At 40.1% G+C, this 26,635-nt stretch overlaps 1 protein-coding gene and 1 pseudogene across 3 annotated transcripts in view; one reads left to right on the top strand and one right to left on the bottom strand.

Moving 5' to 3' along the window:
* LOC147005706 (uncharacterized) overlaps nucleotides 1–4,640 on the top strand; it is a 55,510-nt gene extending 50,870 nt beyond the window's left edge. For all 3 annotated transcript variants that reach the window (XR_015045607.1, XR_015045608.1, XR_015045611.1), the window contains one exon: nucleotides 3,586–4,640. The gene's annotated coding sequence lies outside the window, so the exon portion shown is untranslated. The remainder of the gene's footprint in view (nucleotides 1–3,585) is intronic.
* A 5,938-nt stretch (nucleotides 4,641–10,578) lies between these two features.
* Nucleotides 10,579–13,333, bottom strand: LOC147005708 (uncharacterized; annotated as a pseudogene).
* Nucleotides 13,334–26,635: the final 13,302 nt, after the last annotated feature.

Genomic DNA, 26,635 nt, shown 5'->3' on the forward strand with positions numbered 1-26,635 from the left:
AGGATCTTCTAGCTTTCATAGTCTCTGGTGAGAAGTCTAGTGAATTCTGATAGGTCTGCCTTCATATGTTACTTGACCTTTTTCCCCTGACTGCTTTTATTATTATTTCTTGGTTTAGTGCATTTGGTGTTTTGATTACTATATTACAGGAGGAATTTCTTTTCTGGTCCAATCTCTTTGAAGTTCTGTAGGCTTTTTGTATGTTTATGGGCATCTCTTTCTTTAGGATAGGGGAGTTTTCTTCTATAATTTTGTTGATATTTACTGGCCCTTTAAGTTGGGAATCTTCACTCGCTTCTATACCTATTATCCTTAGATTTGTTTTTTTGTTTTTTTTTTTTTCCATTGTGTCCTAGATTTTCTGGATGTTTTGTGTTAGGAGCTTTTCGAATTTTGCATTTTCTTTGATTGTTCTATCCATGTTTTCTGTCGTATCTTCTGCACATGATATTCTCTCTATCTCTTGTATTCTGTTGGTGATGCTTGCATCCATGACTCCTGATCTCTTTCCTAGGTTTTCTATCTCCAGGGTTGTCTATCTTTGTGATTTATTGTTTCTATTTCCAGTTTTAGATTCTGGATGCTTTTGTTCCTTTCCTTCACCTGTTTGGTTGTGTTTTCCTGTAATTCTTTAAGGGATTTTTTTTCTCTTTAAGGGCTTCTACCTGTTTAACTGTGTACACTTGTATTTCCTTAAGAAAGTTACTTATGTCCTTCTTAAAGTCTTCTATCATCATCATGAGGTATGTTTTTAAATCAGTCTTGCTCTTCTGGTGGGTTCACTCTGGTGATAGAACTGGGTGCTGATGATGCCAAGTAGCCTGGGTTTTTGTCACTCATGTTCTTGCCCTTGCCTTTAGTCATATGGTTATCTCTGGTGTTAGCTGGTCTTGCTGTCACTGACTGTTGCTTGTCCCTCCTGCAAGCTTCTGTGCAAGTACTCCTGGGAGACCAGTTCTCTCCAGAAGGAATTTGGGTATGGAGAGCTGTGGTAAAGGATTATCTCTGGGATGCAGACAAAAACCAGAAGGTCCTGTCCCCAGATGTTCCTTGGTACCTGTGTCATGATGGCTCTGACAATGTCCCTCTTGGGACATTGGGAATTTGAACAGAAATGTTGTGTTGGCTCTCCTGGGAGATTAGCTCTCTCCTTGTGGTATTTGTGTATGTAGAGTTGTGGCACAGGATCAGCTCTGAGTGCGGACAGGCTGCTTCTATGTTCCTGTGTCCAGAGGGTCCCTCTGACCAGTAGTAGTGGTTTTACCTGTGCTCACAGGCTTTTCAGTATACCTGGGAGTCTATCTCTCTCCTGTCACTATTTTCGTAAGGATCCCTATCTACATGTGGATCTTAAAACAGCCAGACTCTCTTCTGCAGGTAGCCAGAAGGTGATGGTCTTCTATTCTGGGAAGAGCCTGAGCATAAGACTTGATTTTTTTCTTAATTACAAATATAGTGAGTTAATAATCTTGAGCTTGTGATCAAATTGTATACTGTAGCTAATGGATCATTGGCGTGAATATCTATTGCTAAGCTTGTTTTGTAATATTAGAGCATAACCATAATTTTGGAAAGCAAAACCCAGCTTTTATCAGTGTAAGTAATCCATTCTCTTTAAAATAAATACCAAGAGCATTACTTTCACATTAAAACGTTTGGTAGCCAGTTCATATATATGAATGCATAGCAGTGCACCTTTAATTTATTTGTTGTTGTTGGGGGGTTTTTTGTTTTTGGTTTTTTTTTTGTTTTTGTTTTTTGTTTTGTTGTTGTTGTTGTTTTTAGACAAGGTTTCTGTGTAGTCCTGGCTCTCCTAGATCTCACTCTGTAGGCCAGGCTGGTCTTAAACTCAGAAATCTACCTGCCTCTGCCTCCCAAGTGCTGGGATTAAAGGTGTCCACCACCACTGCCCGGCTACAATGCAGCTTTAATATTTCAAAAGAGAGACATTGTTTTAAATCCTATTTTTTATAAGTTTAGTTCTGGGATAAGATTTACATAATATATTATTTGAAATTAGAAGTATCTTTAGAGACCTGCTTTCCTGGGTTCTCATGCCATGAGCTATTACTTAGAATGACTCCAACCCTGAGTTACCAGTTTTTAAGGTAACTTTATGTTACCAACGTTACTAATTTTTAATCATACCCAGTAACTTATAAGCCAATACTCCATAACGAAGACATGGGGTAAATATTTTACTATTAAAACCAGTAAGTTACAAAAATAAAGTGGCTACACACATCTCATATATCTAGAACAGAAAAAAATTATTAATTTATCCCTTAAAATGACAACCTAACCATAATTTATAAAATCACCACACCCAAAAGTAAGGGATCAGCATGACAAGACTGCACAATGTTGTCCTGCTAAATTTAAAGGGGTGAGTAGGGGTGCAAAAATTAGAAAACCTGGTTAGAATTAAGAAAGGTAGCTTAGCATTTGTTTTCCAGTCTCTGCATGCTTAGAACACTCGGGTTTTGACTGAAGTTCAGTTATCTGTCTGAAAGGCTGTATGAACCAAGTCCATTTTGAGTCAGCAGCAATTTCTGAAACTATTCTAGAAGCAAGTCTCTGGAAACAGAATAAAGAGGCAGGTACCTGGAAAAAAAGGTCATCTCAACATCCCCACTAATGAATCTAGTTGGCGGGACACATTCTGCAATATGTTAATCTTACAACCAAGATTTCAGTTCTATTAAGACATTCGTATGGATTGTGCAAGGTGCACAGATCAGGTAAGAATTAATTTTTGCTACTTGTTAGAGCAGGTGAAAGACAACTACTCTTTTAGGAGTTAATTTACTCAATAATAAATCCCCATTCATTTTATAGGAAGGATGACAGGATGAATATAAAGTGTTCCATAACCAATAATATATATGGTCTAATTTTAGGTGAAGTTTTGGCTAGAGACTTTATATGTCTAGGCTAGTTATATGGCTGTTCCCATGTGGAGGAATCAGCAAATCATGTTTCCTGCCTGTTTCATTTTCTCAAACATTATTATTTTTTTTTGGTAGCCAATATCTTCAGGGGTCTTTCCCTGTCCATATCACTCTGGAAGGTGTCCAAGTCTATTTCTTCTTTCTTATTAACACAAATATAGATCATCTTCCATAATAGCATAGACTTTTAAATTTTTCTTTAGTTTTTTCCATTCATTCTCCATTGTGTAGAAATTAATACCTCTAATTATCTGTAGTATTATCTTCATGCCTTTGTTTCCTACATTTGAGATCAAAGCTGGGATTACCTTATTCCATGTATACTCAAACACATTTAAACAATTACCACTGTCTCATTTATCCTTGAAAGCAATTAAATAAATCTCATCTATATCTCTTTATTTTTTATCTGATTATAGCTCTGGGCAGCCTCTGTCTATGTTTTCTGAGCAACCTATTTTACAGTGCTTCCAAGCTCAAACAATCTGAGACAGCCAGAAATCTTTGAGAAGGGCATGTGGTAAATCATGACTAACAAAGATATCTGTGTCAGCTTGGGGGGTTTTGCTGAGTCCCAGCTCATGCCATGAACCCAAGAATTATGCATACCAACTCAGCTCACTTTTTGTTCTAGATGTGAACCTGTGCAACTTGGTGAGGAACCACATGGCTCCAGCAAAACCAGCAACTCTGCTAAGAATCCAATTTTCCCCATCTATTAATATCACATCTTGGCACATGTTTTCTATTTGAGAATCTCCAATTAATTTTTAATACTGAGTTCAAGCCTATATGTGAAATGCATTCTGTAAAGTTAGTTGGTTACTATGTTCTAAGACACCACCTGTGTAAGTTCCTAGCTCAGCTTGCAGATGCTTTGGCGTCTGAAATGAAAGACAAACATCTTTACTTAATATGCCAAATCAGCTCATTGACTGGGACACTCCCAACCTTGATATTTCTAATGCCTCCCCTGTGATATTTCTGAATTATTACATACTAAAATCTATATTCCATCTTTGCTACCCCAGATACAGTAAGAGGAGGGAACACTGGAGCCACTCTTCCTCAACTTTTACATGGCTGATACTCTGTCTATCACATTTCTCAAGTCTGCATCCAATTCCTTTACTGGCATGGGGATTCTCTTTGTTCCCCTTGCCACAAATCCAAAATGCTTGCCTATGTGACCTGCTTAGCCATTGACTGCTGGCAATTTTGTTTACCAGTTACAATCAGCTTGGGACAGGGAATCTCAGTGTCTCAAATGCAGGATTAGCAACCAGTTTGGGAACCAATTTAACACAAGTTGCATGAGAACCAATACACAATTGGGAAAGCAGAAAAAGAAAACAAAACCAAACACCAGGCCCTAAGTATTGCCTTTTTGTTATTATCCTGCATTTACTTATATGGTGAAACTAAGTTCAAGTCTCCTGGCATGGAGTATTGTGGAGATCCAATCTACCTTTACTCATACTGTATTCTTGAAAACATGACTGTCTCTAACAATGCCTTCTGCTACACATCTTGTGCTCCTCAAAACATAACACCTGTTCTTTACCACAAAAGAACAAATCTATACGATTGGTTAAACTATAACACACATATTCTATAACAGTTGACACTGTAAACTACATAAGCCCCTATCCCTGAATCCTGATTGGTGTGAAAATAAAGCTATAATTTGAAAGCAATGTTTCAGTTGTCACTTTTTAAAAAATAAATTTCTTTTTTTCTTTATTGTTTAATCTTTTTTTTTTTTTTTTACAATCCAGACTTTATATGTTGCTACCCCGAACAGCAGAAAAGAAGCGACAAAACCAATGTCCTTCTCAAGGCAGTTTATTCAGGAACTTAATGTGCAGGAAAAAGATGCCCCCACCTCTTTCAGCCATCCCCCTTTTATACCCTCCCCATCACCCCAGTCCACATAGGCACAGTTCATTGGCTCAGAACTACATTCGTCACATCATCCAATCTTATGTTGTGGTGCATCTGAGCAATGCAGCTCAAGATACATGGCTATCTTGAGGGATATGAGGAAGTCAGATGCCAGTCATAAGACTTGGCAGCAGTCCCGGGTGCCATCTTGGGGCCGTGGCCACACCCACTCCTCACATCTCCCCCTTATTCTTTAAATTGGCAGAAAGAATGCCTGTCTTAGGTTACCCCCTGTAACAATGCTCCTTACCCCTCATTGGGAGACAGAAGTGGTCTGATCCCTGTCTTAGGTTGGTAACACGTACAGGGAGTCTTACTTGTCATTGACTACTTCTCTAGCATGCCAAGCCACACTTGAGGAGATTGTCCCATCTCCACAGCTGCAAAGGCTTGTATCAACAGAGCTTGAGCCCTGCGATGACGATGTTTCATGTGGCAGATGCACCAAAAGGCTGAGACACTGATGAGTAGATAGCACAGTGCCAATCCACAAATACTGGCCCATTCCTTTAGGTGTGACATAGCAGTGACAATCCATTTTGCAAGTCCTTCAGCCATGGATACTTCCTCCCGAGTGGAATTGATATGGACTATCCCAAAATCTCTTTTGGGTCTAAACAAGGTCATAACCGAAGGGGCCTGCATGGGCCATGGTAACAATCTAGGCATTCTGGTCACAATAGCTAAAGAAAACATAGAAGCATTCCAACACATACTATAAAAACAACTCCTTACATTCTACAACATCATCAAAATAACTACCATTATAAACTAAAAATATAAAAGGAGGCCAAATGCATACAGGTGTGGCTTTAAAGAATACATTCTTCCCATAAGCAAATTGAATTGAATAACAGAAGACTCAAATAATACAGATCCATTCCAATAAAAGCTAGCATTTCCCCATGCCCCACCCATCAACATACTCAAAGGAGAAAGATCTGTACAACTCCCAATTTATCCCACACAACAGCCAAACATTAAAGGGATTGCTTGCCGCTCTCTGGGCTGGATTTTGATACGTCCAATTAAACCCTGAAAACGTTTGATTATGACTGGTACTAATATAATGGGAAAAGGTAAAATATTTTTTCATGGCCCACGCAGCTTTCCTGGACTGGCAGCCAGTCCATGGGGGTAGCGAATCTCGAATACCCCTATAAAAGGGGGCTCATCGTGCCTGAGGAGGAATAGAATCATTACCTCTGGGGATACTAGCAGGCTAGTCAGTTTAAAACCCATCTTTTTCATCAAATCATGCCCCCATAATGAAATAGGGATGGGCAGCATATAGGGCTGGAAATGCCCTGAATGCCCTCCTCGTCACGCCAACTTAGATGGCAACAACTCATTTCTGGCATCTAAGCATATCCAGTCCTCTCAGGGTTTGCTCTGATCGCTGACGTCCAGGGCCAATCCTTGACGCTGATGATACTGCGATCTGTACCAGTGTCCAACAGCCCAGAAATAGATTTTTTATTATAAGCTGCAATAAAGGTCTTTCATCTAAATCTAGGGAGCAAAAACCGGCAGAAGTGCCAGTAGAGCCAAATCCCTTGTCCCCTCTTTCTTCCTCCTTAGCTGGGAACTGAGAATGACAGCTAGGTAATAAAAGCAACTGAGCTATGCGATCTCCGGGGCAGATGGCTACTATGCCCCTAGGTGAAGAGACCATGATCTTGACTTGTCCTGTATAATCTGAATCTATGACTCCAGGATGGACTATCAGGCCCTGCATTGTTACAGAGCTCCTTCCTAAGATCAACCTTACTGTATCTGCTGGTAAAGGGCCTTTGAAATCTGAATCCACCAGCTGGACCCCCATATAGGGAGTTAATACGAGTTGGGTGGCAGAACTGAGGTCAAGCCCTGTGCTTCCTCTCGTGGCCCTCCTGGGTTGTTCCACTGCATTGGCTTTCTCAAATTGGGCCATCCCTCTGTGACTGCCCCATATATTTGAGGGCCCTGAGGTCGGGGGCCCCCGTCTCCCATTTTTTTTGGCCGAGCGCTGCCATGCTCAATTGGCTGCCCATGAATATCCTTCACTGAGCAACACTCATGGGCCCAATGATTTCCCTTTTTACATTTTGGACAAAGTCCAGGTACCCGAGGCCACTGGCCTCCCGTTCCAGTCTGTTGTGGGCATTGTCACCTCATATGACCAGGTTGCCCGCATTTGAAACAGCCTGTATTCCTGGACCCATTCTTTCCTTGGGAGACCTGCACAACTGCAACAGCCAGCTCTGTGTTAGTTAATGGACCTCCTAGTTCTCTACAGATCTTCATCCATACCTCAAGCCCCTTATGGGTTATATGGGTTAATGGCTTGTCTATATTCCTTGTACATTGTTCAAAACTCAGCTGTTTCACTAATGGCATCGCCATATCAGGATCTCCAAACACCCTCCCTACCGCTTCTACCACCCTGTCCACAAAGTCTGCAAATGGCTCTGTGGGTCCTTGAAGGGTTTTTGTTAAATTAACACTATCCTCTCCTGTTAGGGAGGGACTTCCAAGCCTTAGTTCCAATTTTATTAATTTGTTCATAAACTTGTATAGGGTAGTTAATCTGTGCAGAGTCAAATCTTCCTTGACCTAATAACATATCCTGATCCCAAGCCGCTTGTCCTGCACTCACGTTCTGAGCAGCCTGTTCACCTCAATATTCTATAAAGAATGCTTTCCAGTCATGATACTGTCCAGGGGAAAGACAGGCTCATGCCAGATTCTGCCAATCGCTTGGAGTTAGACAATAGAGATGCAGAAATTCAAGTTGAGCAATAATGAAAGCGGTACTGACATAGGCTGGTACCTCTCCCGCCAGTCTTTGAATTACCTTCTAATCTAGGGGCTCATGGAATTGAGCTCTTTGAGCATCCAGGAAAACTGGGAAGCAGTAAGCACTTAGCTCTCGCCATGCTTCGGGATGCAAACTATGCCCTGTGGCACATTTGGGAGCATAAGGTGGCAGCCGCGGTGGCCCCGGAGCCAATGGCTGCACTTTTACTTTCACTTTTTCTAAACTGTCTGCTATGCTTTCCAAGTCATCTTCGGACATGTCCCCTTCGCTAGAACTGCTTTCGGCATCGGACTTCTGTGATCTCTCCTATCTTACTTGGTTCAAAGCCTCTTTCCCCTTCTGCAGTTCAGCTCCACATCTTTCCTTGTCCTCTATACAGTTGTGAACTAATTTCCATACCGGTAGAATCCCTTTTGTGAGGATTCCCTGTTCCTCTGCAAACTTCAAATCTTTTCCTAACTTCTCCCAGCTCGGTCCCGTAAGGTGACCAGATCTATTTATCTATCTATTGTCTTGCCAGCAAGAACACACGAGTGAGAAACCAGATCTTTCTGCAGCAACTTTATTACACCAGCTTCAACATGAAGAGGAAGACCCCAAGCACTAAAAAGGCGCTGCTTATATGCAGCTTAGTGTGGCGAGTCCACACCTGATTGGCTGCTCTCCCACAGCCTCATCACCACACCCCGGGATGGGCCGTGACTTGGTGCGAAGAAAACACTCTCACACATGCGCACATTGCTTGTTTACCAATTAGGCCACGCAGGCACAGCAGAAATCGCTTCCCACAACCAGAGACTGGGAACCATGGGGCCACCTGATCTACCACTTTCAGAAATTTTTCTAGGGTTTCCTTTTTCAGCCCAATTCCTTTCACCTTTAGGAGGGCTTTCAATGCCTGACGAACAGAATGTCCTGATATTGTGTTTCCCATAGTGCTTGGTGTAACTTTAATTGTCTCACTCCAAGAACCTCAATAGTCCCTAATCCGGGAACTTAATAGTCTCTAACCGAGAACTTGAATCTTCCCACTTACCTGGGAGCTTACCAGCTGGCTACCCTGAGTTCTGGACTCGTCAGGTCCCCATAAGGGCCACCACTTATCGCTACCGTCTCCAACCAGCAGAAAAGAAGCGACAAAATCAATGTCCTTCTCACAGCAGTTTATTCAGGAACTTAAGAATGTGCAGGAAAAAGATGCCCCCACCTCTCTCGGCCATCCCCCTTTTATACCCTCTAGTTCACTCCCCATCACCCCAGTCCATGTAGGCACAGTTCATTGGCTCAGGACTATATTCATCACATCATTCGATCTTACGTGCAGCTCAAGGTATGTGGCTATCTTGAGGGATATGAGGAAGTCAGGTGCCAGTCATAAGACTTGGCAGCAGTCCCGGGCATCATCTTGGGGCTGCGGCCACACCCGATCCTCACACTTATACCCCTGTAGGTCCACCCACCAACTGTTCCACATCTCTTACACCAATCTCCAAGATTTTCCCATGCATACCATCCATCCCACCAGAACTCCCCACTCTGAGGGCCCCACATTTCTTGAGCGTTGGGTGCATCTTCTCTTGATTCCAGACTCAACAGTCTTCTGCTATATATTAGGTGGTTTATGCTACCTGGTTGTTTGATCTGTGTCTGAGAGATCCCAGGTGTCCAGGTTAGTTGAGACTGCTGGTCTTCCTATAGTTACCCTCCACCTCAACTTCTTCCAGCTTTTCCCTAATTTAAACACAGGGGTCACCAGTGGTCCATTGGTTGGGTGTAATTATCTGCATCTGTCTCTTTCAGCTACTTATTGGAACTTTTGGAGGGCAGTCATGATAAGCACTTGTTTGTAAGCATACCATAGCATCCGTAACAGTGTCAAACCTTGGTGCCACCACTGAGCTGGATCTTAATTTGGGAATGGCACAGGGCCTTCTTTTGCTCAGGCTCTTCTCCATTTTCGTTCCTGCAGTTCTTTCAGACCAGAACAATTCTGGGTAACAGTTTCTGACAGTTTGATAGCAGCTACATAACATTCTGTCTCACAGTGGACAGGTGTGTGTGTTACAGGTGACACATCAGGTTCTGAGTATACTCTTGAGTCAAGATCCAGCAAGAGATTCATAACAATAAACCACTGTCATTTGTGTTACCTGAGTTTGAATTATGTAGGTTTTGAGAGGATCTCATACCAGAAAGGCTCTACCACTTTGTTTACAATCTTAGACTATTTCTCCTGTATGGATTATTTTCATGATGATGAAGACTGTATAAATGTTTAAAGGCTTCCACATATGAATGCATGCATAGGTTTTATCTTTCATAATGATGAAGATTTGGAAAACTTGAAAAGGCTTCACTATATTAAATATATTCATAAATTTCTATGCAGTATGGATTGTTTCATTGTGAAGACTACAGATATATTCGAAAAGCTTTACCATATTAAATACAATCACAGGACTACACATTATAATTTCTTTTGTGCCTTTGAATATTACTGACAAGAGAAGGCAATACTACATGGCTTACATACAGATGGTTTCTCACCTATATGTCTTATTTTATGTATTTGAAGATTGTAATGTACAACGGCTTTATCCAGTTGAATACTTTCATAGGGTTTCTCTCAAGTGTGTCTTCTTTTCTTTACGTAGAGAGTATTGTGACTTATAGAGTTTGCCACATTGTTTATATTCATAGGGTTTCTATCCAGTGTGTATACACTTGTGTTATGAGATGACTTTTTGTACAACTGCTTTACCTAATTAGTGATATTGAGAGGATTTCACTCCACTACCTGTTCTTTATGGATTTGAAGAGGATTGTAATGTAAAAGGGCTTCAGACATTGCCAATATCCATAGGGTTTCTCTCCTGTATGGGTTCATTTATGTTTTTGGAGGTCACTCCTTCTTGCAAAGGCTTTATCATATTGTTTATATTCATAGGGTTTCTCCCCTGTATGTGTTCGTTTATGTATTTGGAGAGAACTGCTTTCTGCAAAGGCTTTACCACATTGATTACATTCATGGGGTTTCTCTCCTGTATGTGCTCTTTTATGTATTCGGAGGTAACTCCTACTTCCAAAGGCTTTACCACATTGCTTGCATTCATATGATTTCTCACCTGTATGTGTTCGTTTATGTATTTGGAGAGAAATGCTTTCTGCAAAGGCTTTACCACATTGTTTACATTCATAGGGTTTCTCTCCTGTATGTGTTTGCTGATGTTTTTTGAGATTACTGCTTTCTGCAAAGGCTTTACCACATTGTTTACATTCATAGGGTTTCTGTCCTGTATGTGTTCGCTTATGTATTTGGAGGTAACTCCTACTTCCAAAGGCTTTACCACATTGGTTACATTCATAGGGTTTCTCTCCGGTATGTGTTCGATTATGTATTCGGAGGTAACACTTTCTTCCGAAGGCTTTACCACATTGGTTACATCTATAGAGATTCTCTCCAGTATGTGTTCGTTTATGTCTTTGGAGGTAACTCTTTCTTGCAAAGGCTTTACCACATTGTTTACACTCATAGGGTTTCTCTCCTGAATGTGTTAGTTTATGTATTTGGAAATGACTGGTTTGTACAAAGGCTTTACCACATTGGTTATGGTCATGGTGTTTCTCTCCATTATGTATTTTTTTCATGCCTTTGACTATGACTCTGATATGCAAAGGCTTTACCGAATTGAATAAACTCAGAGGGTTGCTCTGCAGTACAACTTCTTTCATGCCTGCAAATACAATTGGCACACATGAAATCTTTCTCACATTGATTATACTAATGGGTATTTTTATCTCTATGAATTCTTTTAAAACTTGGTTTCATTGAAAAGAGAACTCTAATAACATAATATGACTTTGTTTTCATGCAAAGGTGTTCTCCTACATTATGGATTGTTTTACAATGTTGTGGATACATGAAATGGGAATAGTATTGATTATCTGGCTCACATTTATAGCATACTTTTTCCATAAAAGGTTATTCACATATTTGACAAAAACAGGAAGAACTCAGAGCACTTGCACACTGATTGCATTCACAAATTTTGTTATCATGAGAGTAATACTACATTTGGAACATGAATAAATGCAAACAAAAAAATTTCTATTACACTAATTCTCATTATGATTTTCAGCAGTTTGAATTGGTATTTGTCCCCAATAATGTTGGGAAACTAATTATTTATAAACTTATAGCACATTTAGAATGTCTACTCAAAGTGTATTATACTGCATATCTTCTAATTGTTCTTGAAAAGTGAAAGGTATGTGGTTTTCTTTCAATGCCCCTATGCTCACAAGGCTTATATTCATCATAACCTATGACATTCATATCAAAAGAAGAGGAACAAGTGAATAGGTTCCATATTATATTCACACAGCTGATTTTTTTTTCTTCACAGAGATATGGTACAGGTATTAAGGTTTTTCCACAAACCAATCTTGAATCTTTTGAACTGGCCATCTCACTAAATTTAGCAATGATATTACAAGTATATCATTTAGCTCAGATTTACTATGGATTATTTGCTTATTACTAGGTTTTAGACATATACTTTTCACCTAATCACTGTTTGTTCCTTTTATATTAGATAAGGGGTATGAGACTGAAGAGACTCACTTGCACTTGTACAGCATGGCTCTACTAGGCTTGATTTAAACAGTAACATACCTGTTAAGCCATTATTTCTCTGTCTTTGAACTTAATGGAATGCCATGCAAAGTATAATTACATACCTGCTATAGACATATATGATTTTATGAAATTCAGTAAACATCCATCACTGAAAGCAGTGCTTATTGTACACTATTGGTTTTCTTTAAAACCTGTAGCACACGTCAAACTTTTTTATAGGCATTTTGTCATCAGCTTGCAGAGGAAAATTACCTTCCATGACTTCTAGAAGTTTGAAAATGGCCTTCAATTGTATGTTCTTCCCAAATGTACCCTAAAACACAGCACCAGAGAAAGTATGTTACATTTTGGAAATTAGGCAATATTTAAGTTACTAACTCCATTGAACTTTAGAGCCATGAGTGATTTATTCACCATATTCTTCCTCATTCTCAATTGAAATTATAAAAACAAATAACAATCACAAAGAAACAGTTGTGCCTACATTTTAAAAAGTAAATAAAAAAAATCACAATATTACCTATAGCTGTGAGATTCCTATAGGTCTCTAGCATCACACCCCTGTAGAGACTCTTCTGAGAAGGATCCAGCAAAGCCCACTCTTCCTGAGTGAAGTTCACCTTCACGTCATCATAGGTGACTAAATCCTAAAAGATCCCACATGAGTGTACATAAAAAAAAAAAAAACATGATACAGAAAACAGAGTAAATCTGTACATCAAAAAGAATATTTGCTGACTGCCCTGCCCACCCACATAGTACTTTTTATCCAGTCTTTCACAGTTGGACAACAAAAACTTAAGTAAATAACTGATCTCTGGGAACCTGATGCCCTAGTATTAAGATGTTAATACATGGAACCATGTAGAATGCTGCTAGACCTTCCCCATTTTTGCTGCCTGAGACACAATATGCAAGAGTGCCCTTAGGACTGCAGTTTCCTCTCACCTGTCCATGCCACCTGTAGATACAAAAGACCATTTCAATCTCCCCTTCCATTCTAGCCACATGTCTGTGTCTTAGACCTCAAGAAAGGGCAGACATACCCTTCTCAACCATAGCCAGTCCTCCTGAAGACTAAGCAGTCTGCCAAAGACCAAGCCCACTATCTGTTACCCTCGACAGAATGCTCATAGTAGCTCATAGAACTAAAAGACATTATCAGGGAAAGCTTCCTCTGCCCATTTCCATGTGGCCAATTTTCCACTTTTCTTCAATAACTAAGGCAAATACATGAGGAACAATGTGATCTTGACCAATGTTACCTGTGCTAGTGTGTGTATAGAAATAAAATAAAATCATATTTCCTGTCTCCAATAAAAATAACTCAAAGTGACCCCTAAACTTTTATAAATCTGACCCTACAGTTAGTACTGATCTGTCTTCCAAACTGAGAGATCCCATGCTCTAGAGCTCTCTCTGTCATTGGAGATGATCAGAAAGTTGGGCTATGGTTCTATAGCTGTTCATGACCCTTAGTAATTTCAGGCTAAACCAGGCCCACAGGAGCCCATATACAAAACAATGCTGAATGATAATTTAATGTCTGCTTCCTTCCATATGCATCATGTTCCAATCTGTCCTATCCACACACCCAGCACCATCAACACCTGAGAAACTTCTGCATGTCAGAAGCTCCTTTTGTAACAAAAATTGAAGTTCTGTGAATCATGCCATTTTAACAATAGGGAATAGAAAGGTAAAAGGAATCTAATCAAATATTTCTGAAGGATGATCACTATCAGCTCTTTACTACTACCTTCTAAACTATTTATAAAATTAGTCACACAAAACTGAATACAGAAGGGTCACAAATTCTAGAAAGCAAACCATCGCTTTTCCCATGATGTGCTACTGCACACCAAAGGCAATGCCTGTATATACACAATGCATAGTCACATTTAAATTCCACACCTTGCCACTCACTGAGCTACGGAGCCTTCCCCACACACCCCTGTATATCTACACTCAGCAAGGGTCAAAGGAAAAGGACCTCTGCTATGATCACCACATGGACCAACAGAACCACACTCTGACCCACAGTCCATCTTAGTACCAGGAGATTGGACACAAATAGCTTGGCAGACTTGCTCCTCCTGTACTGTCAATGGACATTAACTGGGGATGGCTGTGGTCTTCCAGATAGCTTATAACACATATATCTGAGGAGAATCCTGGAAATAACCTGCAAGCTACCTTCCCCTAGTGTTCCTGATTGTTAGGCCTGCCCATAGTCCCTCATTAGCTTGGAAAACCCAGCTGGGCCTCAGGGCAACAGCAGCTCCTTCACTATTGGATCACAGAGCAAATGACTCAGACAGCTGAAACCTTCCAAGCTCTACTGCTCCAATGTACAGGCAGACACAGACCTAGTCTGGAAAATTTACATTTAAAAGAAGGTTCTAGCCCTGCAGACCAAGTATTTTCCACTTTAAAGGCCCAGGTCCTTTTTTTGTATATTCAATTATACATGCAATACCCAGTGCAGTCATCTCTACTTCTTACTGGGGAAGTCCTGCAGCCAAACTGCAATCAAATTCATACATTAACAATAATTTAAAAGTAAAAGTGTCTATGACTTTTAAAACTAGAAGCCTTTAATGGGCGAGAAAAAGGAAGAAGAAGTAGAAATAAAATGTAACGACATCACTGCTTCTAGGTATGGTGGAGGAGAAAGTATACACAAAAGTGAGAACGTAGCCAGGCCCAGTTATACCTGGGATAATATAGAGTAGACATGACCTGAGACCTTGTGGAGAGAGGAAGGAGGGGAGAAGCAAGAGCCAGATCAGGATGATTAAGGATAGATGAAAAGGCTAGTTCCCAAATAATTGGATTGCATAAGGAATGGCAGCTGGGAGATTGGCAGCCCTACTACTGGGGTAGATGGTGAGGTATGCCAGCAATATGCTGTCACAGGGAGGGCCTGTGATCTCATTTCTCATTGCCCTAATCTGGAAAATGCCCAAAGATGACCAGTATGGAATTCTACTGATTGTGTAAAATTGATTCCTTGACTCCTCACGGTGAATGTCAACTACTGCCAAAGCAGAAAGGCCTCACCCACCTTATTCCTCCTCCTTTTCTGTGCTACAAGTATACCAGCTTCAAAGTTGGTCAGTGAACTCAACCTTATACTTGTCCCTCTTTATTTGTAATCCCCTAATTTGTAACCCTGTAACTCAGGGAGGTCAAACAACACTCATTCCCTGGTGTCTTTTGTCTCACTGATCAGTCAGAATCCAGCTTGAAAGGAGCTGTAGGACTGTTTTCCAAGCCCTGGGCAGCAGAGGCAGGATTAGGAGTTCAAAGTCAGTCTGATGACATGGCATAAAGAAAGTAGGAACTACAGGAGATGTTTCTCTAAACAGACATATATAAAATCTATTTAGAAATAGGAATGAAATTCTTAATTTTGTGGCAATATTGGAAAATAGAAACAAGTAAGAGATTAAAGAAACTATGCATAAAAGAAATAAAATTTAAAAAGTAATACCAAAAAATTGGCTTGTTAAAAAGATAAATATCATTGAAAAAATGTCACTGTACTGATTTGAAAAAGATCAGGCCCTTCCTGGTAAAAAAAATCAGCAATAGCATTTCTACAAACCAGGAGAAGCCTGGTAAAAAGAGCCCAAAAATCAATCCAGGCATATATAGTCAACAAAATTTTGTCCCCAAAGTACTCTTTGAGTCATCTCTTTAACCACTCTGGGCCCGTTTTTTTTTTTTTTTTTTTTTTTTCATTTATTTTTAAAGGTTCTTAATGGTTAGACTTTCTTTTTAGTTCTTTGTATATTCTATCTATGATTCTCTTTCAGATGAGCATCTGGCAGAGATGCCTCTCCTGTCTTGTGAGCCTCTCATCTTCACTCATCTGACACTTCAGTGTTCAGCTGCATATGGTCCCCTTTGTCAGTAATTGCTCTCATCCTCTGTAGCACCAGGGTCCTGTTTACAAATTCCTCTCCTGTACTTCTATGTTGATGCAGATTTGTTGATGTTTCTGGTGCAGCCTTGGAGTACAAAGTCCTGTGTTGATGTCCTTGATCCAATTGGAATTAAGTTCTGTTGCAGGATGAAAAGATTGGCTTCTTTTTCCTGAATATTGATTGTCAGATGTAGGGGTGCATGTAGGAATGTGTATACTGTGGGGATGTGTCTTTGCATGTGTGTGTAGATGTATGTGATCCTGTTTGTGTTTGAGCATGTAGGTAGGGTCCATGTGTATGTGAGAGCACAGGGTTTGCACGTGCATATGCGTGTGTGTGTGTGTGTGTGTGTGTGCATGTGTGCATGTATGTGTGTCATCCGGTGTTTGTGCATGTGATTATGAGCAAATGTGCTTGGGTTACATGTGTGAATGTGTATATCAGAATATGGGGCAGTGCATGTCTGAATGTCTGTCTGTGAAGTTGTTTTGGGGGTGCATTTGTGTTTGTGTGAGCATGTGGGGGAAAGAGTTTCTTGTGTGTATGTGTTTGTATGTGTGTGGAAGGGAGCATGTGTGCAAGTGAGGGTCAGGTATGTGGTTTGCATTTGTGTGTTAGCACGTTTATGTGTAAGTATGTGTGCATATGTGGGTGTGAGCTTGTGACCCAGAATGGGAGATGCATGTGTGTATGTTTCTGCATGTGACAGGTGCATAAGCATGTGCATGTATGTGTGTGTGAGGGCATGTGAGTGGGGTTCATGTATGAATGTGTGTGTGTGTATATGTGTATGTGTGTGTGTGTGTGTGTGTGTGTGTGTGTGTGTGTCTTTGTCAGAGATAATGTGACCTTATGCCGTTATATCTGGATCTTCTATTCCAGTAGTTCAATCTGTGTCTGGTTATGTGTCAGTACCATTCTGACTTTTATTACTACAGCTTTGTAGCATAATTTGAAATCAAGTATGGTGATGACCTGAAATACGTCCCTTAACACAGGGGTATTTTAAACAAATAAAATCACTGGTAGATTTTCTTATTAATAAGTTAAATGAATTATTTGAAAACACAGAAACCTTTAAAATAGTTTTATTTCACACCTTGTTTCTAGCTGGTATCACCTGCATGACTCAACGAAAAAACATTGAGCAATATTTGAGGTCGCCACAAGAGGGCAACCAAAACCTTCCTTACTTGTGGGATTTTCAGGGAATGGGAGTGGGGGGGGGGGGTGAGGGGGGAATGGCAAGCTAGCTTTTTGAGAAGCCCCTGCCTTGTTTTTCTTTGGACAAACTCTGTCACTTTTGCCCTTGTCCTTCCTGCATCCACTTTTCATCTTAGACAGGCACATCCTTGAAGTCTGTACATTAGCACCAGCTCTGATGTCCCAACACTGAGGTGGGATCCTGGCTCCATGGCAGTGACAGTTCACAAGATGTCACAGGAGCTTCTCATGTGTCAACTACCCAAGGCACTGACCCTGAACAATGATACCAGCAAGTTTTTAATGGGGTGTTTGTTGTTAAATGTATCCTGGGGAGATGTGAAGGAACTTCTTCTCCTTCCAGATAGAGCATCTTGAGAGATAGGAGATGGCTCCACCCAAGTATTGCTTTGGAGCATCAGTGGGTTTTCTTGTTGCTGCAAATAAATACCCCCCCCAAAAAAATTTAGGTTATGGGAAGGAAAGGTTTATCTTGGCCCATGATTGTTGGAAGTCCATCATGGTGTGAAAGGCAGTGTTGGAAGTGGGAGACAGGATGGGGAGGACAGTGAGATAGCTGGGAGGAGTGGGGGCAAGTGATTAAGAAGGGAACTAGTGGGAAGAGGGAGGCAGGAGGGGAGAGGGAGCTAGGTAGGAGTGGAATGCAGGGTTTGGAGTTGAATGTAGCCTGTCACATTTCATCTTTTGTCCCGACATAGGGAGATTAAAAAGTGTTCCTCTCATTTTCCACCTTAGCTGGGCCAACATTTGGAGCCATTTCATTCTGGGTGCTTTGATCTTTTTTTTTTTTTTTTTTTTGCTTCTCTCAAACTCCCAAAAACAACCAAAACTTTGTCTCTGAAGTGATTTCAAGCCCAGTGAATGGGAGAGAAATTATTATTGAGCTTTTTAGATTATGGTTGATATAGTCAGCTAGCTGAGTCACTAACAAAGCAACCCAACATGGGTGATGCCTTGGAGGAGCTGAATCCCTGGAGTTTGCTATACTGTTTGCAGGTAATGCTACCAGGGAGTCATCTCTCCCTCAGGAACTAGTTCATCTTTATACAACCCCATTGGGAGCACTGTGAGTCCCATAACCTCCTTCTGAGTTAGTTTCAGATTGGAGGTAATATACAGCTGTAGGTCAAGCCAGGGTTAGCATAGTAGGAATCTGCTGTTTCCTGGCTGGAGAAATGAATGATGCCTGACAGAGAGTGAGACTGAGGGAGGCTCTCCATCAAGAGATAGACTAGTGAGATGTGTGCACTTGGCATTCTTTGGACAATGCCTTTCATGCCATATATACTTTATGTTTCATTTTTTAAAAATCCTCAAAAGAGAAACAAAATGTTTAAATGTATTGGTACGTCTCAATGCTATTCTTACAATAAAATAACCCAGGAAAAGCAAATGGGAAGGAAAGGGTCATCTTAGCTCATAGTTCCGTGGTATGGTCCATGGTGGTTTAATGTTGCAGTGTCAAGAGCCTGCGACCAGAGTGCACACCTATGGACAGTCAAGAGCAGAGAGCGCTCAGAGCATCTGTGCTAGTGCAGAGTTCACTGTCCCCATTCTTTTACAACCAGGGTCCCTGCCTAGGAAATGGAGCCACTTACTGTGCTAAGTCTCTTCATCTTAATTAATATAACTATGACAGTATCCCACAGCTACTGTGAAAGGCTAACCTGATTCAGATGATGCCTCCTTGAGACTTTCCCACCAGATGATTGAAGATTGTGCTAAATTGAGAATTGTTTTAAAGTTCCATGGGCGTGCTCCACTGCCGCAGACCCTCTGGGTCCCTGTGTCTGCGTGGAATGGGGTCTCTCGACACGGGTGGGCAAAGCGTGGATGAATGACAGACAGATGCACACAGGAGAGGTTGTGTGTAGAATCTGAATGTAATTTACAATTCAAGCTTCAGACTTTTATACAGAAGACAATAAAAAAAGTTGGGTGACATAGCTGCAAGGTACAAATGAGGTAACCGGATGCTTAATGATTCTTACACAGAACAGAGGAATGAAAGCGCAAAGATCGGAAGGAACTGGGCAATAAAATAATTGAGACAAAGTCAGCCCTATCTAAGGTCAGCTATAGTGTTAGAAGCCAGGTGTGAGAACTTTTCACTCCTAGGGCAAGGGCTTTCACACCCAAGTCATGGTTCTAACTAGGGAGTTCCGTTCTAGCTAACCATCTCATGAATAATGCAATACTCTAAAACCACAGCCCGATCTGCTTCCTAAACCATAGTAAATTCCTGTAAATAGGTGTAACTCAGCTATAATTCTAAGCATCTATTCTGGTTTCCCCTACGGGCAGAAACTCCTTTCTTCCTAGGTGATGGTAGATTCCTGTGAAGGGCAGTGACCTAACTTTTACTCAAAGAGATAGTGTAATACCAGGGGCAGTACTGAATTCCAAACCCAAGGTCTTGCTAAGGACGGACTAGGATTGTTGGAACACTGGCAGACTGCTTTAGCTATGTCAGAATTCAATCTTAAAAGGCACTTATGATAGGAAAATATTGAAAGAGAGCATGTGGATCCATACACTAGACTAACGCGGGAATGGAACTCGGGAATGAAAAATTACTGTATGGGTAGGGAACGCTAGACTCCAGGAGGAGAGCTTCCTTGAAGCTCTTTTGCCTCATGAGTGACTTTTAAGCCTTTCGGCCTATCCAGTTGACTCGACTGGAGAGAGTAGCACTCCACAATACCTATTCTTTGAGAATAATAAGGAATCCCAATAATATGACAAATATTAAATTGTTAACAAAACATCACAAATGCCTGACTGTAATGGCCAGTAACTTTATCTGTCTTCATGTCATTTTAAACATTCAGTATAGAAAAACAATGTAGGCAATGACTAGTTTCATATTTAGTTGCTTATCCTGTTAAAGCGGTTGCAAATAGAAAGCCTGAGAAGGTATCAATAGTCATATGTACATTGTTTAGCATTTTTAAAATTCAGATACATAAGAAACATCCATTTGCCATACTTGATTAGGTATGTGTTCTCAAGGATTAACACCATTATGTGGTACAGGAAGAAATTGAGGACACTGAAGACAAGTTTTTATAAATTGACATGCACATTTTCTAGAAATATCAAATTGTTGTCTCAACCTATTAGTATTTTAATGATGTAAAGAATGAGAGTGTTTGGCTGAACTGTTCCAGTGTAATGCCTATACTCTGCCTGATATGCAAACCTGCTGTGGTATTGCCCTCATTAAGGGGTCTGGGCAACCCAGTATGAGCTTTTAAATGTCGTATAACCTAAGGAACAGTAAAGCTCTTAAATTAAGTTGCATTTGCATAAATAATTCCAAAATTTGAGTATTAGCAGTAACTAAAAATGGAACAAAGTCACGCAATTGTAAGCCATGAGGTATATACTGGCCATCAGTATATAAACTCAAAGCTTGATTTTTCAACGTTTCAAAAACAGTGGCTATAGTACATTATTCAAATATTTGTGAAGCAGTGGGGAAACTCAAGAAAATAAACATATGATCTAATAACGCATGCTACCTTCCCTTGAGATGAGCTGTCTATAAACACAATAAATGCATTCTCTATCAGCTGCATGAGTAAATTTACAGGAAATTCAAAAGTATGCCTAGAGGCAAATTCTAACAACTTGCCTTTTGGATGATAATTATCAAATTTGCCTAAAATGTTTGCACATTCAATAGACTAAATATAAGCATTCTTCAGTAACCAGTTTCAAAGCTGAAATAAGAAATAAATATTTCATCACGTTCTTTTCCAAAATACTTTTGTGATTCTATCCTACAATTCTGTATCAACATAGCTACAGTTTCATAGTAGGGTGTGCAAACTTTACTTGGACATGAAGAAAGATGAATACACATTAATGGTCCCTTTTGCTAAAAAGACTGCTGTGAAATAGTCAACAATTGATCTTAGTCTATATATCTGTTGTTGGCTAATAGCTTCCTCTACTTTCAGCAAAGCTTTTCATTCCTCATCAGTTATTTTTCCAGGGGAATTAGGATTTGCATTTCCCTTGAGAAATAACAAACAGACATTTAAGTGGCAAGCTTAAGGTGAGGTCTTAGCTAACTAACATTTCCTAACAGCTTTTGAAAATCATTTAAAGTAAGTAAACTATCTTTTCTTATTTGAATTTTCTGGGCAATGATTTCTTTAGTGTATAACAGATGCCCCAAATCTTGAAAAGGATATTGTCTTTAAATCTTTTCTTCTCCAAGATTTTAAAGCTTTTTGTATCATAACAAAGGCCTGTAGTAAAACTCTTTAAGAGGGATCGTCTAATAAAATATCCATATCATGATCAATACACACAGTAGGATTCAAAGTCCTAACCTCTTATATTGAAGCAGAAACAAATTTTTGACAAAATGCAGGGCTACTTATCCTTCCTTGAGCAATTCCATTGAAGGGAGTCCAATGATATCACTTCGTGGCTTATTTAAAAATTACAAGCAGATGAATCAAATGCAAACCTTATACAACCCTCAAGATGTAAAGGAATACTATAAAACTCATATTTTAAGTCAATAATAATCTTACACCTATTTTTTGAAATGTCAGCTAAATTAGGTAAGCCAGTTTTGAATGTCCTCTTAAGTCCTAGGTTCATTATCCTTTCATACATCTTAAGTTTTGAACTTTATTTTGAGTCATTGGAATAACCAGTCCTCTGGAGGTGAGAGAGTACATCAGCTCCAGTGCCTACTAATTCTTCCAAACAGTTTCCTTCTATTAGTAATTTAAGGTTAGGTCTCTAAATAGCAACAGATTGGACCCAGTACACATTAGTGAAACCAAAGCCACCTTGTCCTCTCACACATTTAGCAGATACAAGGAAACTAAATTAAGTTGAACAATTCTTTTGTTAGCAGGTACAGTTATAATGGGGCAGCGATAATTCTAATCTCTCCTGCATAATCATTGTCTATAATATGTGAATAGATCTGCAGTATTTTTATAATACTGCTGCTTCAGTCCAGAAGTTATCTCTGGTCCCTGGAGGCAATGGGCCAAAAACTCCTGTAGGCAGTGTTTGGACCCCCATTTCTGAGGTCAGTACTGGCGATCCTAAAACTCAGTAATCTCCCTGCCTCTGTGCTCTGATTTGGTTCTCTGTCCATACCTGATGGCCACAAAGGCCAGGAAAGCCAGCAAGGCCACAATATCTGTCTTGTGTTTCCTGCTCTGTGCTGTAGTTTGCTCATAACCATACGTGGAACATACTTGCAGTTGACCTGAACACAGTCAGAAGTAACAGAACGAACTCTTGTTTCCTAAAATCTCTAATTTCTTTAATTGCTAATATCCTGGCCAACCGCCCACTTGCAGGACAAATTGGTGACTCCAATGTAAGCTGATTGATGGGCTATGCAAGCTATTCAGCTTGATTCTAGGAGGAAGAAGGAGAAGTGCCTCCTGAGTGCAGTGCTTAGACATCAGGCAAGTTCTAAATTTGCACAGCAGTGAACAAAGGGCACTGCCCACAAAGGAGAGAAGAAGGCAGATAAGCAGCATTGATCCCGAATCTTAGCCCCTCCCTGCTACTGTCCTACAAAGCCACAGATCTGGAAAAGGAGTGGCCCAGGCTGGAACCACTAAGCTGTGTCCTTTCAACACACTCTAACCCTAAGGGTGGTGCTCATGTCATTCAAGACTCAGTAGCCAATCAGAACCCCCACACGGAGCTGCCAGTCAGAAGAGGAGGTGGCTCTTCCTGGTACTAAACCCTCGAGTTCCTCTCTGTAACTCAGGTCACCTGAGTGTTTCTATGTGTTGTGTTCTTACTGTCTTCAGTGAGTGCTGCGACGGTAGCTCAGGCAAGCTCAGGACTTCAGACATGGTAAGTACAAAGTCATCTCCCATAAAGACGGGGGAGCAAGCTTCTTAGCGAAGGATGCCTGTGTAGTAGGTCTTTCCAGCGCATGGATGGTAAGCTCAGCCAGGAATATGGGGCCATATGTGCCCTCCTTTGTGGACCTAGTCTCTCCTTGGACCTGGCTGTAGCCTCTGAATAAATTTATTGTCTGGCAGCATCTGGACAAAACCTTTGTGTCAGGGGCTTGTGTGTGGAAATACACTTGGCAGGATGAGAACCAGAGGAACAGCTTACTGTGTACACTGTCAGGTAAAACAGTGCTGACAAGAGCTAGGTCACAGACCAAAGGAAAAGGGAGTGTGCTGCAGGGATCACTGTTATGGAGAAGGACCTGATTCAGGGAGTGAGAATGATTTTGTAATTTTACAGACTGTATTCATTTATGCATGTAATTTAGTAAAACTAGATTGGTGATTGTTTTATTTGGATAGGGTAGCTTGAGCCAGTGGGTAATGAATTCCCATTTTAGGATCTGTATTATGTAGATTTGTGCAATCCTTGTTGACATATTTAATTGAGCTCAGAAATGTAAAACACATGCCATTAGCTGTCTCTGTGTGTGTCAGATTATAGATCTCAGTAGTTAACAAAGCACTTAGGGGCAAGGTCAAACACTATCTCATTAATGCCATTCCGTCTACCAAGTAAGTCCTGATCATTTTCTAATCAGTACAGTGATATAATTTAAATTTTTTTCTCTTTTAAAGATTTATTTATTTTTTATATGTAAATACACTGTAGCTGTCTTCAGACACTCCAGAAGAGGGCATCAGATTTCGTTATGGGTGGTTGTGAGCCACCATGTGGTTGCTGGGATTTGAACTCTGGACCCTTTGGAAGAGGAGTCGTTGCTCTTAACATCTGAGCCATCTTGCCAGCCCCATATTTATCTTTTAAAAAGCCAGGTTTTGGTATTACTTTTTTTTTTTTTAAGATTTGCTTATTATTATATCTAAGTACACTGTAGCTGTCTTCAGACACTCCAGAAGAGGGCATCAGATTTCGTTATGGGTGGTTGTGAGCCACCATGTGGTTGCTGGGATTTGACTCAGGACGTTTGCACGAGCAGTCGGTGCTCTTAACCACTGAGCCATCTCTCCAGCCCTTGGTATTACTTTTTAAATTTCATTTTCTTTATGCATAGGTGCCCTGATCTCTTACTTGTTTCTATTCTCCAATGTTTCCTAGAAATCAATAGTTTCATTCCTATTTGTAAAGAGATTACATATCTGTCTGTTTACAGCAACATCTGTAGTTCAGGCTTTCCTTATGCCATGTAGTTAATACTTGCTTTGAGCATCTGAGTCTAAAAACTTTCTTGCTCTTTCTGAGGGTGGAAGACTGATGGCTTCTGTGATTATCACCTGTAACCTAACAGCTGAGGATTAAGCAGTGTGGCCTTTGCTCTATCTCAGAAGGAACTGCTGGGCTCTAACTTTTAGCCTGCAAGTCAGAAGTCACAGGAAGAAAATGGGACACACAAAGGAGTGGTTATGGAGTTTATTACTAAGTTGTCACAGTTACCTATGAAGGCTATCTAAGAGGAAAAGCGAAAAGATCCTAAGTGGGGAAGGGCAAAAAACATCTCCTTTCTCTTTTCCTTATCTCTTTGTCCTCACTACTCATACATCTTTCAGTGTACATGATCACACGTCATTAGTTTCCTTTTTATGACCTTTGGTAAATGGTTTTACAACCTCTTGGAATGTGCTCTGAGTAGGAGAAAGCCTGATTATTATCTAAGAGCAATTAATTATGACGCTTGGGAGACTGGTGGAGTTTTCTTTGCAGTTTTGAGTATCAGAAATTTACCTAATAGCCATCCGACTATACACAGTTTAATAATCACTGAAACAATTTTAGGAATTCTTATCGGATTGTCATTAAGACTTAAGTCATCTATTTGTCTATATAACATCACTAGAAAACAGTACAATTTTGTAGATCTGTAGAGTTCTTCTCTAAAGGGGTGAGCTTCTACATAGTGATTGTTATATATCTTTAATAATAACAGGAAAAGCATATTCATAGCAGGAATATTTCATAAAAGGAATCCATTACAGGCATGCTTAATAAGGGCACAGATGTTGCAGATTATATAATAATTGTTCGAACATATGGAGGATGGAAAGGTGGCTCAGTGGTTAAGATCACTGACTGTTCTCCTGAAGGTCCTGAGTTCAATTCCTAGAAACCATATGGTGGCTCACAACCACCTGTATTGAGATTTAACTCCCTCTTATGATGTGTCTGAAGACAGCTACAGTGTACTTACATATAATAATTAAATAAATCTTTTAAAAAAAAGTATTTGAAATTTCTGGGTGATCACCTGCTAGATATTAGCTTGTTCCATTATGGCTCTGGACAACCCATTTCAATAAAATAAGAGAATACTGTACAGAAGGTATTAGAGTTACAAGGGCCAGCTTTGAGGAAAGCCACAAGCAAAAAATGGAATTTATTGAAAAGAAGCTATGTGTGCTGCAGGTGACAGAGCTGGAGAAGTGAGAGTATGGAAAACCATGTGGCTAAGGCAATGCCATCATAATCTCACAATGCTGAACAAGAAGCTATAAGCTTTGTTGTTTTCACTGATAAATTTTGGTGTCTTTGGTCAGTTCCTTTTTCCAGATGATTTGATTATTTCTGCTAAGGATTGTTTCTTTTGTGACATTGGAGGTGCAAAAGATAACAATCTCTCTTAAGCATATGGTACAGTGTGGACAGATAAAAAGTAGTTTTCACTTTTGAAAAAAAATGTGGTAGTTAAATGATAATGGCTCCCATAGACTTATATGTTTGAATACTTTTTTTTAAAAAAAGATTTATTTAATTATTATATGTAAGTACACTAGCTGTCTTCAGACACTCCATAAGGGAGAGTCAAATCTCAGCACAGATGGTTGTAAGCCACCATATGTTTGCTAGGATTTGAACTCAGGACCTTCAGAAGAGCAGTCAGTGCTCTTAACCACTGAGCTACCTTTCCATCCTCCATATGTTCCAATACTTATTTTTTTACTTTATCGGACTGATTATGAAGGATTTAACATCTTCTGACCATGCCCTCTTTGCTAGCTACCTCTTGTCTAGGTTCAAAATATGAGCTCTCAGCTCTACCTGATGCCATGTGTTTATCCTGCCAGTATTGACTCTAAGGCTTTGGAACAGTAAGCCCAAAATGAGCCTTCAATTATAATTTCCTTTGTCTATGGTGTTCTTCATGAGATCAATAGAAAAGAAATATACAGAAGAG

Source organism: Mus caroli, unplaced genomic scaffold, assembly GCF_978045245.1.
Source record: "Mus caroli unplaced genomic scaffold, Mus_caroli_1 scaffold_2, whole genome shotgun sequence".
NCBI classification, from domain to species: domain Eukaryota; kingdom Metazoa; phylum Chordata; class Mammalia; order Rodentia; family Muridae; genus Mus; species Mus caroli.